Here is a 13499-nt window from a genome sequence, read left to right as displayed (position 1 = left end):
CATTCCAACACAGATGCCATGACCCTCCACATATCCAAGGAGCAGGCCTGCAGTTGGACTTGAGGCATCCTTCCAACTCAGGATATTCCAGGATTCTGTAATTCTTATTTTTCATAATGACCAAACTTTTCAGATTAGCCTCTTGTTGGTGGGAGCCCAGGATGCATTTCTGGAGAGCTGCACCCACTCACCTGCAATTTCCCAGCAGGAAAACCAAAGAGCAAGTGGGGGTACAGCTCTGCTCCCACTGTGCCTCACCTGGATCTGTCTCCCCAGGATTATGTGCATGCAGTAGATGATAATAAAATCAAGTTTCCCAGAACAGCTTGGATCCCTGGCAGTGCCCCAGGCCAGGGTGGAGCAGCCTGAGACAGAGGGAGGTGTCCCTGACATGGATAGGGTGGCACTGGATGGGCTTTAAGGTCCCTCCCAACCCAAACCATTCCATCATCCCATAAAAATCAATTTTACTGCATCTCTCTCCTTTGCTGAACCAAAACACAGGCTGATTTGCACATGGGTTTGTAAAAAAGGCATTAATAAATCTGGTACTGACATCATCTCCCTGGCTGGACTCACACCAGACATTTAGCAAAACCTCTGCAAGTTTTTGTAGGAAATAGAGCTGAACCCAGTGCCATGATCTGCACAAACAGCACAGCCTGACATTCTGCAGACCAAAACACTCAGAGAAGGGGAGATCAGAGCAGGAACATTGCAGTGTCACACTCAGGTCTGGTCTGAGAGCACAGCCCAGGGATCCTGGCTGTCCCTGCCCCTCCTCTGGGGGGGACAAACACAAACCTCAGCCCTGCAGCTCCTCAGAGGGGCTGAGCCTGGCTGGGAGAGCAATCAAAGCAAGGTGCAGATGTTTAAGTGCGCCACTGAACAGCACTCCCAGCGAGATCCTGCAATGGCAGCAGCTATTTCAGGCAGTTTGCAAGTCCCCAGCCAGCAGCTTAAAGCAGGTTTGTGGGAAATGATGCCTTTAGCAGTTACTGAGCTGCTCCCTATCCTCCCCCAGTGGGAAGTTTTGCTGTCACATCCCTGGGGACTCATGGCAGAGAAGTGGAGTCTGTGGCTTCCCCTTCTTTCATGCCAGGGCTGATGCTGATAGTGGAGCTGCAAACCTTCAAGGTTATCAAGCACAGTGAACTTTTTCTGAGCTGTTTATCAGAAGAGACCGGGAGAGTTATGCTCCAGCTTCAGTTATATTTTAATGGAATCTGGACACCTAATTTCCTTTTGGCCCAGTTTGAAAATCCCATCTTGAAAGAGTTCTCAGTTAGTTTGCTTTCCCCAGTGATTCATTCTCCTCCATGTAATTGTATGAATTGAACGTCACACAGGGCCCTGATCCTTATCTCCCCCAGTCAATAAGAGCTGCACTGCTGCTATAGGTACCAGCTCATTTCCACAGCCTTCCTGAACTGCCTCCGAGTTTATTTAGGAAACTGCCTTGAGAGACACAGACCAGGAAAAAGGCAGCAAAAAAATGGATCAAAAGAGATGTCACAAACCATGTAATGAGGGCATGTTCTTTCTTTTTGAGCCTTTCCTGTTTATTTGTCCATTTTCACATTTTTTAACCAAACTTTATTTACTTTATTTTTCCTGGCGTGAACCCCTGCCAAATTTTTGATCTCTCAAAATCACTGCTGACCTTTGGCTGACCAAGTGGAAACAAAAAGCTAAATCTAAACACCATTCATGCACCTACAGGCTACTTTTTAAATGCAATTACAATAAAAATCCAATCCTCTGAGCAAAGGAATTGTACACACAGCTCTGCCCTTCCTCCCTGTGCTGAGGTAAGAAGGATGGACACCTGTTCCTATCAAAGATGCACAGCAGCACAAAAATTCCAGAGAACAGGACCTGTGTCAGCACAGGCAAGGAGCCTTTCTCTCCCCCTGACACACAGAAAACTTCACAACCTCTCCCTGGATTCTCCCCTCACATTTATCCAGTCAGCAAACACCAGCACGAGCTCAAATCATCAGCACACATAAAAGATAAAATAGATACTTGGACTAGTTTTGCCCTGCAGCAAATAATTTAAAAGCCATTTAGTAATTCAAATCATATGCAAAGCAAGATACTGTAGTATTTAATATCAAGTTTTCTCTATAGGGAAGTCAGCATAGAAATCATCAGCACTGGGTGGCAGAAGCCACTGAATCAATGGAATTAAGAGGTTAATAAATATTCTCCAACACTTTTCAGTCAGAAGTTCCTTTTGCTGCATGTTCCTTGCCATGACCCCTGAGGTCATGTCCTTGGGAGGTTCCTAAAGCCCAACCCTTCAAACTCTGTCCCAGCAGCAGCTGCTTCAGATCCCTCAGTCCTGGGAAGCCACCTCCATTCCTCTCCTGAAGAGACAGGACCTTGGAGATCTCATCTCAAAGACAAGAGCTCCTTCATTTTCTTATCCCTTAACGTTCTGAGTGGGGAGAAATAGTTTACACATAAAATCATTAATCTTAATACTCCTCTGATAGCCCGTGTGATTGTTCCAACCTCTGCCATGAGTGAAAGCAAAGCTGTCAAGGAATGAAAGGGCAAATAAATCCTCACCAATTCATCCTGCAGATGAAGTCTGGGAAAGCTCCAGCCTCTCAATCAGCACATCAATGTCCCTGATTTACTCCTACTCGGAGCTAAACAGATTTCTTATCATTTTATTTGAGGAGGTGAGTGAGTGATGGCTGGGGGCAGGAGCAGGAGCACTGTCAGGAATGATCCCAAGCCCTGCTGGTGAGGAGCTGTGGATTTGTTGGAACCCTTCAGCAGGGAACAAACCTCAGAGAGGAGTCAAACTGCAGTTAAGGAACAAAGCTGCATCTTAGGAAAAACCAGGGATAATTTCACAGGTTGATAGACCTTGAAAATACCACAGATCTGAGAGGAGCTGCTGCAGAACGCTGGGGATTTGAGGCAAGGAACGTGAAGCAGCTCCAGTCACGGTGGTTTGTATTTAATGTCCATGAGGAATAAATCTCCTTTGTAATTGGAATGTTCCTATCCACTGTTCAGACTTACATTCATTCTGAATTTGCTGTGATGAACCTGGTGGAGTGGGCTGCACACCTGGATGTGCAGAATCCCAAAGAGTTTTCTACAGATTAACCAAACAGCCACCAAAAATATAAATTCCTGCAGATTCCAGTCCTCCTGTGACAGCTTCCACCCTAATGTGGCTCCTCATTAGAATTAGCACCTGTGCAATTAAACTCCTTACTCAAACACAATTTGCACTCTGACAAAGGACAATTCTGCTCAAATAAAGATTTCAGTGTTTGACTTGCAAGTTGTTCGTGTCACAGAAACATGGCTGGGTGACTGATGAGATTCCTGCTGCTTCAATTGTAATTCCGCCCAGGAAAAGGGTGTCCTTCCATGGCAAAGAGCAATAAATCACATATACATATTCCTGTCGTGTGAGGCAGGTGGAGAAGTGCCCTCAGTACAATAATTCTGGTTTGACTTTGTACATATTTCTTAATCTCCTCTGTTTTAGTGTCATTTACACTATGACAGAACTGAAGAGAAAACTTGAGGAAGTTTGGATCGTGGAAAATCATCAGCTGGGAGGAGCTCTGGCAGCCCTGGGGTCGTGCCCAGCACCTCTGGGGGAAAAACCTTTCCTGAGATCCAATCTAACAACAAGAATTAAACTTTGGATATGGAGCTGCCATTTTAAGGAGAGCTAGAATGTGTAAATATCATCAAGCTTCAGTGCCCCAGGTATTAAATGACTTTTATGGGAAAAAAAATCCATTACAATTACACAGAAAAATAGGGAATAAAAAAGAGCCAGCACTGGCTCATGGGACACAGGACAGCTCTCACTTGAGTGAAAATCCCATCAGTAATTCACAGCTCCTGGGGACAAGGAGCAGCAAACCCCTGGCTGGAGTGAGAAAGCTTTGTTACACCACTGCAAAACATTTAACTCAACATAAATAGAAAATATTTACATCCTCCTAAATGCATAAATTAAAAAAGAGATAATTTTTAAAATTTAGAAAAATTCCTGCTGGAACCACCAGGACACTGCTCTGGAAACAGCCAAAACTTGGGATTTAGACACAAGAAATGCCTGCAAGATTTTTTCAGCAGGTACAACGCCAGGACATTGTGACTGTGATGGATCTGTGGGGAAAATCTCCCCAACAGATTTACAATCTGCTGGAATTCTGGGATTTATGACAGTCAGACAGGAGCCCAGGCTGCCAGCAGCTCCAGCTCTGCTCCCTCCCAAAATGCCAGAGTGATCCAAGGGCACCCAGTGACCTGACTGGGCTGTGTGGAGCTGCCCTGGTGTCACAGCCCCTCCTGCACCAGCTCCTGCCAAGGAAATGGCACTGTGGAGGGACAGAAAAAGCATCCCTGGGGCTGGGGCAGTGCCAGAGCACCTGCTGCTGCCTCAGTGGCATTCCATGGAATCACAGCAGGGTTTGGGGTGTAGTGGACCTTGAGGGACACCCAGCTCCAACCCCCTGCCCCTGCAAGGTTCCACTTCCACCTGTCCAAAAATCTGCAGACAAAACAAAACAAAGCACTTTATCCACTGGGATCTTCTCCACTCCCATTTCCTCAGCATCCCCCTCTCCTGCAGCCCCTTCTTCTTCCCTTCATTTCCCATTGACAAAAGAAAAATCATTCTGCTTTTGGCTGCTAAAAATCTCAATGGTACAAGGAAAACATAACAGATGGAAACAACTCCTGGTCAGTACCTGCAGCCACAAGAGAGGAGAAGGAGCAGCCTGGGCTGGGGAAGGTGCCCCTGCCAGGATGGAGCAGGGTGGGCTGTGAGGACCCTGCCAACCCAAAACATTCTGGAGTTCTGTGTCTCACATGAGCACAGCTGGGAGAAAAGGGCTGAGTGTTCAACACAACCCAGTGACAGCCAGGACATTCCTCTGTCCCATGTCCCAGTGCCCACAGAGAGTGAGGCTTGCAGTGATCTCTCCTGAGCAGCTCCAGATCCCAACTTTTAAAAATCTTTAATTTCTTAATTCCATTTTTGATGAAATACAACGTTGCTGTTCAGATATAAAGCACAAGCTTTCATTCTGCATGCAAGCCAGGCTGTCGCAGGCACTAATACCCAGAATTAGTATGCAGTTAGGAGAACATTTAAATTTATCCCAAATTGATATGGAATCCTCTGACAAATGTCTGTCAGGAAACAGACAGGACCCAACTTCCATAGGCTTTGGCACATTGCCTCTCTACAGGTTTTGGGTCACTTCAACACAGAAATAGTCATTATCTTTTCAATATAAAATGATATAAAAGTTTCTAGGTGGTTCCAGTATGTCCAATTATCCACCCCCTGGCATCCTCTCCTGGGAAGAGTGTCAGAGAACAAGGACCTGTCATCAGAACCAGAACAGGCACTGTCAGGAGCAGCTCAAAAAACACTTGATGCTTTTTCATGGTGAACCACCTCCATTTTCTGCATCAATTCGATAAAAAGTATAAAAGAAGCAAGGCATTAATTAGCAAAGCACAGTTGCTGTGTGTCCCCATGCAGGGGGGGAGAGCTGGGGAGGAAAGCAAACTTTTCCAGCACTTTCTGTAAAAGCTCCAGGGGAGAATTTTTACCCTTGCTCTCATTTCCTGCAGCACTGGGGTCAGCCCAGCTCTGTAGGAGGGGAGATGAAAGCTTTCATCTGTGCCACCAAGACAGCAGGTACAAACAGGGCACAAACAGCCCAGGTGTGTGGTTCAGCTCCAGGTGTCCCTGGGTGCAGCACAGAGCAGTGCAGAGGTGCCAGGGATTTGTGACAAAACAAACCCCAGTGCTGCACACAGAGGGACCCAGCCCTGGCTGAGCTCTGCCTGCCTCTGCTCCCAGCACAGAGAAAATTCTGCAATAAACCCTGGCAAGGATTGGGTTGGAGGACCTTAAATCCCATCCCTGCCACAGCAGGGACACCTCCCACCATCCCAGGCTGCTCCAGCCCCATCCAGCCTGCCCTGGGACACTGCAGGGATAATTCAGGCTGATTGAAGGGGCTCAGTGCTGCTGAGCTGTGCATGCAGTGTGTCAGGTGTGGCCAGTGAAGCAATAATGCATAGAGGAAAAGCTGTGCAAATCCCACTGTTTGTTGGCCAAGACATTTTAAAGTCAGGAATAATACTGGAAAAATCATCCAGACCTAGCACAGCAGAAGATCATCTGCATAAGAAAAACAGCCCTTTAGAACAGGGGGCTTAATCTGTATATTCACAAATACACAACATTGTGTTTTCATTGTTTCAATGTACAGCTTCACTTTTGTATCACATTCCTGCAATATCCAAATTAATAACAAATTCTGACTATTCATCAATTCCATGCAGCCAGAGACATGGCATTTCTTGCAGCCAATACTTTCTGAAAAAACCTTATTCCTAAACATTATTCTTTTGATTAATTAGTTCATTGACATTCTTGTGCTAAACAAAATATCATTAGTAATTTATAGAAGTTGCATAAAGAGTCATAAGAGTTCAAAACCCAGTGTGAGATAAATGAAGCTCAGAGGTCCCTGAGAATCACTCAAAGTCAGCTCCAATGGTGTGCACAAGAATTATCCTTCAGCCAGGCTGAGCAGGAGCCCTGCCTGAGGTCAGACCACCCTTAGCTCAAATATTTGATCCTGCAGCCCCGAATAAAACCTCTGCTTTGGTTCTGGAGAGATGCTGGGACTGGTTCAGAGAGGCTGCTGGAACCCAGAATAAAACATCTCCAGTTTATGGATCCTCCCAATATGGGTTTTGTCCCTGTGCTCTGAGTCTGCCCATTAACAAGGGCTGACGTTTTCTCTCTCCTCCAGCCTCCAAATCCTTTCGTATTTCAGATCTCTCCCCATTATCTCACACCTCAGAGACACAACCTTGCACCGTGTGCTGTCACTGACTTCATCTGTTCGCTTTCATCGCTCCATTTGCACATCCTTATATTATTATTATTCCTCACAGCCAAGAAGTGCGAGTTCAGGAACAGAGATGGAAAATGGTTCTGAAATAACACTCCTAAGTCCATAAGGAGCAGCTGAGGGAGCTGGAAAGGGGCTCAGTCTGGAGAAAAGGAGGCTCAGGGGGGCCCTTGTGGCTCTGCAGAACTCCCTGACAGGAGGGGACAGCTGGGGGGATTTGGGGACAGGGACAGGAGGAGAGGGGAGAGTTCAGGGTGGGCAGGGGAGGCTCAGGGTGGGCAGAGCAGGAATTTCCCCATGGAAAGGGTGCTCAGGGATTGGAACTGCCCAGGGAGGGTTGGATCCCCACTCCTGGAGTGTCCAAGGAATTCCTGGAGGTGGCACTGAGGGCTCTGAGCTGGGGACAAGGTGGGGACCGGGCACAGCTTGGGTTCCTTGGTCAGCCTGAATAATTTGTGATTTTATTCTGTCATTGTCAGGAAAAGCTGGGAGTGGGGAGACACCAGTGAGTGCTGAGGACAGCTCTGGGATGTGCTGCCATGGAAGATTTTGCACCATTTGGGTATTTTTTATCACAGATTTATCACTTTTTCTTTAGCTCACAACATTACGGGATCAGGACTTTGGAACATGTGTTTTCAGACCAAATGAGATTAAGGGAGAATTATGCTCAGATCAGGTGATGTTCAGTGGTTAAAGGCCTAGAAGAGAACAGAAGACAGAACTTGATGTTCACTCACTGACTTGTGGAGTTTGAGCCTCACAAAACAGGCCATGGGAAATGAAGGCAAAGCTTCATTAAGCAAGGACTTCCTAATGAAGGAGCAACAGCCTTTTGTTTGTCCACTGGATCTGTGCCTTAATAAAACAGCAGAGTGGAAATCTGCTGAAAACACTAGAAATTCCCACAGGGAATTCCTGCTAGTCTGAGCAGTTCTATAAATAATTCAGTATAATTGACAAGAATCCCATTAAAAAACAGTGAAGTCATCTTAGACTTTTAGTCGGAATTTAAAGTAAAAATTCACCCGAGCTGATGTGGTCGATACCAAAGTCACTCCCAATCCACAGCAACCACAGAACAAAGGAAAGGCAGATGAAAATGAGCAGTTGGTGCCTGGGAGCAGTGGAGTGTGAAAGGAAGCAGTTCAGTGTTTACCAGGCTGTGCTCTCAGGTTTGCAGACGAGCTCCAAGGATCGCTCCAAGTCCATTATCAGCCCAGGTACAGCACTCCTAGCCCTGGTACAGCACTCCTAGCCCTGGTACAGCACCTCTGCCTCTGCTCCTGCCCAAGCCCCCAACACCACAACATCTGGCCATGCTCACAGTGAAACCCAGGGAAGGCTCTGTGCACATTTAATCCTTCTCTTTACCACAGACTTCCATTTTCTATTCAACTTCAGAGCTTGTTCCTGATGGTTTAATCTTTTTTATTTCTATTGGATGAACCTAACCCTGCAAACAAGCAGCCCCTGGTGCCCAGCATCCCAACAGCTGTGTCCTTGGGGAACAGAGCAGCTGATGACTCCCCACTCTGGGGTGCTAAGCACTTCATTAGCAAACCCAGTGTTTTTACAGGAGCTGTTCCTTTGCTCAAGTTAATGGTGCACAATATTCCCAGGCAGAGCTGCACACCAGCCCTGCACAATTCCCTGCTGCTCCCTTCCCATCTCAGCACAAAAACCATTTCCATTGGTAAAATGCATCTTATAGCTCTTGGTTGCTCTTCCATCTCCCATAAAAATGTTCCTCTGCTGGTGGAACAGCAGCATTTTTATCTTTTAATAACCTTGCATATTTTTAATAAGTTATGAATGCATTTCATAATACTCAATACTCACAGAAGGTGAACCAGTAAATACCACCTGTATTTTCATTATAGCACTGTGACACCCACCCCAAACCTCTGCTCTGTTTTATCTGTTTCACTTGCTTTGTTTGATGATGCAGAAATACATTCAACACAGCCAGTTCCCACACCTCTAGCCAGTGAAATCCTGTGACACACATGAATCATTTCAATGGAAAATTTAGAGAAAGTTAATTAAAGGTCATTGGTTTTTCCTCTTCATCCCCCACCCTTTTTTAAATAATTTGGAGGACCTCCACTGTCTATCAGCATGGGGGGAAATAAGACAATTTTGTTAAAGCTGACAGAATTAGCAAGAGATAAGTAAAGGTCAAATGTCAGGATGATGACTGGAAGCTTAATCTTCCTCCACAATACAGCAGAGCAGCAAAAAGAAGGGAAAAATGTATATTTAATCAAAAAATGAGTCCAAAAAGAAATTTGCATCAAAAATATTCCTGCAAATTAAGAGAGATTGAGATCTTGATCAAATACTATAAGGCTTCCAGTTAATTGAGATTTATTCAGAGATGAGACTGTTTTGCAATGGGTTAAACCAATGGAATGAAGCAAAGTTATTCTGGAAATCACAGGATCCCAGACTGGTTTGGGTTGGGAATGACCCTGAAGCTCCTCTTGTTCCACCCCTCCACTATTCCAGGTTGTTCCAAGCCCTGTCCAGCCTGGAGTTTAACTTCAGCATCATCCTCATAAAAGAGCAGCTGAAACAGGTTGGAAATAGTTATTGGAATAGCATCTCCTACATGGAGCAATCTGGAAATATTTTAGATTGTAACAAGTTACAGCAAATTTCAAGTATAAAGAAATCACAGAACAATCTGAAATAAAGAGAATTCTTTCTCTTAAGATTCTATGTGGAATACAGTTAATGAAGCTGAGAAACAGGTTACTCCACATCAGAGAAGAGCTCTTGAATGAGCAGACAAAATATTAGAAGGAAAGGATGGAACAATGTGCCATTTCTAAACAAACACAAGTGCAATCCAAGTTCTACTATTGCCTCTCCTTTGTGACAATTAAAATGAGTTATGGAGAAGCTGAACAGGCTCAGCATTGTACTGGCTGCTTTTATGTCACAGAGAAGGCACCAAGATTTTATCACATGCATTTTAATATTTCCATAATTTCGGTATTATCTGCATGAGCAGCCGCTCATCCTCTCCTTGGTGCTCCCTGGGGGCACCTGGAATAATTTCCCATCACACAGAGCTGAGCACTTGTCTGTGCAACAGCACCACAGCTCAGCTCAGGCCAGCTCTGGGATCTGCCTGGGACTTCTCACGGCTCCACTCAATTTAACTATTAAATAATAACCAGTAACTACTTTGCTATTTATTAATTACAAAATGTCAGGGGCTGAAGGCCAAATGAGGCACCTACAGCAAAAATATCTTGACAGAGCTTAGTAAGGAAAGAGCCTGTGGATCCCCTTTTCATATTTTCCCCAGTGCTACAGTGGAGAACTTTTCAAGGTTTATTAAGAATGATTAGAAATAAAAATGGACAAATTTTAATGTGTGATTATAAACAGACTAAAAATATTTTCAGTTCCAGTGCTTCCATTCCATTAATGCACCTTTTTTGTACTAGTGCAGATCAGCAGTAAGACATGACAATATCCTACCAATCCATATTTTTATAGTCAATAAGGCATTCACATGCATAAATTATATCTAAAAATAGACAAAGGAATTCCTATGTCATCAATCTGCATTTTAGATTCCTCCAAAGGAGAGGGTTTCATAGCATTTGCAGCACAGAAAAGAGCTGGAATGCCAGGACAGCTGTCTGTCCTCTCTTTCACACCACCCTTAAATAGTATTTTATTTAGATACCATATGCTTCAACCTCTCTGTCTGCCACCTTCAGACTTCCCTTTCTGAGCTACAGAAAATGATATGCTAAACAGCAAGAAGAGTGCTGGTAAAACCATGCTAGAATTCTCTCTGGAGCAGAGGGATGTGGATTAAAAGCACACCTGAAGAGCCCTCATTTTACAGCCTATAAACCAAACATTCCCTCACAGGGAGAACACATCAAGCCTCATTACACTGATGTCCTTCAAAGCAAAAAAAAAAGGTCTGAATGCAGCCTGAAAAATAATTAGTGATCCTTGGATTTTCATGCTGCCAAACAGAGGGCTGGGAGTGTTATGGGAAACTTTATCAGCTGGGAATTCATCATGGATTTGTCTGAAGTATGAAGCTCTAAAAGAGAAGGAAAAATGTTGGCTTTGCTCCATGACCATGGAGCACACCAAGAGCAGAGAATCAAACAGGATTTTGGTTTCCCAGTGCCAGAAGATGGGGATGGGATATTGGGAAGGAATTCCTCCCTGGGAGGGTGATGAGTCTCTGGCACAGAGAGGCTCTGGCTGCCCCTGGATCCCAGTTTTTCCCTCCCAGTCCTCACCCCAACACCCCACAGAGCTGGGACACTGAACAGGTCATTCCCTGCTGCTGCTGGAGGGCAGCAGTGCTGCAGCCCAGCCTCCAGGACAGGGAGCACAACTCCATCACCAGCAGCGCAGCTGCACCAGGGTCCCACAGCAAGCGGAGATGGAGCAGTTTAAATTCCTGTCTGAGTGGGAAAACACGAATAAACCCAGCACTGCCTCCTCCTCAGCCAGAGTATAAATCTCTCCACTGAAAGATAAAGCTTTTGAAAGAAGTTATCAGAAGGAAAAGGAGATACCTCTGTCCAGCTCTCTTACACTTATCTGCCTCTGGCAAGCACAGATTAGGGGATGGATGTCCTGTACCACATCCAGCTGCAGTGCAGCTGTGTTCCTGCAGGATCCCCTGGGCTGACACCACATCCAGCTGTGTTCCTGCAGGATCCAGGATCCCCTGGGCTAACACCACATCCAGCTGTGTTCCTGCAGGATCCTCTGGGTGACACCACATCCAGCTGTGTTCCTGCAGGATCCCCTGGGTGACACCACATCCAGCTGTGTTCCTGCAGGATCCAGGATCCCCTGGGTGACACCACATCCAGCTGTGTTCCTGCAGGATCCCCTGGGCTGACACCACATCCAGCTGTGTTCCTGCAGGATCCCCTGGGTGACACCACATCCAGCTGTGTTCCTGCAGGATTCCCTGGGCTGACACCACATCCAGCTGTGTTCCTGCAGGATCCAAATTCCCTGGGCTGACACCACATCCAGCTGTGTTCCTGCAGGATCCCCTGGGCTGACACCACATCCAGCTGTGTTCCTGCAGGATCCCCTGGGCTGACACCACATCCAGCTGTGTTCCTGCAGGATCCAGGATCCTCTGGGTGACACCACATCCAGCTGTGTTCCTGCAGGATCCAGGATTCCCTGGGTGACACCACATCCAGCTGTGTTCCTGCAGGATCCCCGGGGCTGACACCACATCCAGCTGTGTTCCTGCAGGATCCCCTGGGTGACACCACATCCAGCTGTGTTCCTGCAGGATCCCCTGGGTGACACCACATCCAGCTGTGTTCCTGCAGGATCCCCTGGGTGACACCACATCCAGCTGTGTTCCTGCAGGATTCCCTGGGCTGACACCACATCCAGCTGTGTTCCTGCAGGATCCAAATTCCCTGGGCTGACACCACATCCAGCTGTGTTCCTGCAGGATCCCCTGGGCTGACACCACATCCAGCTGTGTTCCTGCAGGATCCCCTGGGCTGACACCACATCCAGCTGTGTTCCTGCAGGATCCAGGATCCTCTGGGTGACACCACATCCAGCTGTGTTCCTGCAGGATCCAGGATTCCCTGGGTGACACCACATCCAGCTGTGTTCCTGCAGGATCCCCTGGGCTGACACCACATCCAGCTGTGTTCCTGCAGGATCCCCTGGGTGACACCACATCCAGCTGTGTTCCTGCAGGATCCCCTGGGTGACATCACATCCAGCTGTGTTCCTGCAGGATCCCCTGGGTGACACCACATCCAGCTGTGTTCCTGCAGGATCCCTGGGGCTGACACCACATCCAGCTGTGTTCCTGCAGGATCCCGGGGCTGACACCACATCCAGCTGTGTTCCTGCAGGATCCCGGGGCTGACACCACATCCAGCTGTGTTCCTGCAGGATCCCCTGGGCTGACACCACATCCAGCTGTGTTCCTGCAGGATCCCCTGGGCTGACACCACATCCAGCTGTGTTCCTGCAGGATCCAGGATCCTCTGGGTGACACCACATCCAGCTGTGTTCCTGCAGGATCCAGGATCCCCTGGGCTGTCACCAAATCCAGCTGTGTTCCTGCAGGATCCCCTGGGCTGACACAACACTGCACTACCCCAGTGTAAGTCTGCCCTTTAACAGTCCCTCAGCAGAGTCAATCCCTGCCCCAGCTCAGCTGGTTTCCCAGTTTCTCAGCCAGCACCAGTGCCTGTCACACGCTGGGACACAGCCAGGAATCCTCCACTCGTGGCATTCCTTGCTGCACCACTCCTGTCACAAATTCACTGAGGCCAGCACAAGGATTTTGACTTCATCACTAGAACTGGCACCGAGTTTGGGACCAGGTTTCACCTCCAGAAATAATTCCTGCAGCTCAGGCAGTTCATTTGCTCCCCAGGCTGTTTGGCAGGTGCCCAGCTCCTGCTGCCATGAGGAGCAAGGGCTGGGTGATGGATGAGTGAGGAGCTGCTTAATTGGACAGGGAAGCAGTTTCAGCACCAGACTGCTTTGTCAGGCACTGGAAATTTGCAGTTTTGTGTG

Source organism: Catharus ustulatus, chromosome 13 (assembly GCF_009819885.2).
Source record: "Catharus ustulatus isolate bCatUst1 chromosome 13, bCatUst1.pri.v2, whole genome shotgun sequence".
Classification (NCBI taxonomy): Eukaryota; Metazoa; Chordata; class Aves; order Passeriformes; family Turdidae; genus Catharus; species Catharus ustulatus.
This window is presented reverse-complemented; position numbering follows the sequence as displayed.